The sequence below is a fragment of the Pteropus medius genome, unplaced genomic scaffold (genome assembly GCF_902729225.1).
Source record: "Pteropus medius unplaced genomic scaffold, Ma_sr-lr_union100, whole genome shotgun sequence".
Lineage (NCBI taxonomy): Eukaryota > Metazoa > Chordata > Mammalia > Chiroptera > Pteropodidae > Pteropus > Pteropus medius.
In genome coordinates, this window is record NW_024354500.1 from 13,530,964 (window position 1) to 13,533,227 (window position 2,264).

Genomic DNA, 2,264 nt, shown 5'->3' on the forward strand with positions numbered 1-2,264 from the left:
TCTTCTGAATGTGGTTCACATGTTCATGTACCACTGGTTATTCTTAATAATATGTTTTGAAGACTTTGGGATATGGTATTTTTTTCCTACTGATGATTGCTATCCTTATTTTGTTATAGTTGTCACTTAACTTGCCAAGACTCAAGAGGAGAAATCTTTCTCCCTCATGGTGGATAACTGTTGATGATTGCTCATTTTTTTCTTCTACTAACTGTTAATTTTTAAGCTCATATCCCTGAGAGTCTCCTCTGCGCTTATGTAACTTAGCATTCATTCAAAGAGTTTATATTCAGATTTCCAGGTTTACCTTTTTGACATTTCTTTGTACCTGGTCTTTGTTTCCAATCTCACTACAAGCCTCAAGTTCTGCTCAAAAGCTTCCTAAATTGTACATTGATTTGGAAACACACTAATAATACAGCAAACATGCAAATGTCATCAGGGGTAGCTCTCCCTTTCAAATTAGGTACTTTCTAATTTCTGTCCTCTGGGCTCACTGAGGTCTCCCATGTGTGTGCAATGTTTTCCACTTTATCTGCTCTTCAGAACTCCTTATATACAACTCGAGCCAGTAATACTGCATGTTACCACTATCTAAACTGGGGAACACCAGGTTAGGGAACATCCTCAAACATGAAAGCCACAAATTTGCTGTTCTTATCTGATGCAGCAGTGGCTCTGGAGTAAACACTTTACAAGTTTCTGACTTACTCATTTTCAAATGCCTTCAAATAGCTGTTTTAAAATATTTTGTTCTAATTTTTAAAATGAGAAATTATTATTTATGGTTGGAATCACTACCTTCACACGACCATTATTGGAAGACCCTGCTATGTGTATATTTAAATAGAAGTATTTTGTGTTCAAATAAACTATAAAATCATTCACTAATGTTAGAAAAGACACTGCAGTTGGTAAGTTCTAACCCGACAGCATATGAATTATTTAAATTCTCATTTGAAAAAGCATTATGTAATAAATGTTATCAATAAGACTGAGTTTAAAACCAGTACCTGTATAATTAAAACCTCTCTGACTGTGACTTTTCATAAATGGGATGAACTTATATTGAACTGAAACAGATGTGATTCTGAAAGGGTACTACTAGTGGAAATCCAAAATGCTCAGAGATGTTTATTCTTCCAAGATTAATTTCATGGTTCACTAGATAAAAAACATCTCCCTCTTTCATGATTTCAAAAGAAATCTTGAAGAAATCTTATTGTGCTTTGATGAATACTGAAAATTTATTTTAAAACAAGCAAGAAGATTAGGGAAAAGAAGCATGAGACTCTTCACATTTCCTAATTTCTTATATTTTACCACTGTGATTTAAATTTAACTTGTTCTTTTTCTGTATGATGTTTTCAGTATTTTATTGTCCTCAGATAAGATTTGAACCCTAATGAAAAAGTTATAAATTTTAAAATGTAATTTATCTTTTTACTTTATGAACTGTTAGAACTTCAAATAGTTTTAATGATTATTCCAGTGCCTTATATTGTGACATAATTGCCTTAGCAAGATGTGCAGAACATAATCAGTTAATCAAGTTTTCTTCTGGTTTTTAGTTGAAACGTTAATAATGATAAGGAAAAGTAAAGTAAGAAAGAGAGAGAGAAAAAAGGGAGAGGCGGAAGGTGTGTTTGTGTGTGTATGTGTATATATATACATATATACATTTATTTACATATATGTACATATATAAAAATAATTTCAAACTTGAAAAAACATGTATTTTTGTCCCTTTTTTGTACCTTCTTTTTTTTTCAATCTTATTCATGGAGAAAGAGAAAAAATTTGGTCTATATTCCTGCAGTAGTGCTAATGGTTTTATCTTGGTTTTTCTTCACCTTTGGACTAGGAGCACCTTGATATTAAAGAGATTTTTATGCATCCCTGGATTCCTCAATGCCTATTACAATGTCTGGCATGTCATATGCAATCATACTTTTTGTCAAATAAATGCATAAAGATTGGGTTTCATTTTCTGAGCTCATCTTTATCCTATGGGCAAACTGAAATAGGAAAAACAATGCAGTCAGTAAACTATTATCAGAGGGTATAGAAATTTTACTCAGCCTTTTATGGATAATCGGATTTCTGTCCACTAAAGCAAAATTATCTTCAACAAGAAACGGTGAATTGATTAAAGTTTTGTTCTTTTCTGGCTGACTTTCAGCATTCTTGTGGTTTATACAGAACACAGATAGTCTCTGAATTCTGTAGTAGAGGATCAGATGATATACAAAGAAGATTAGTAC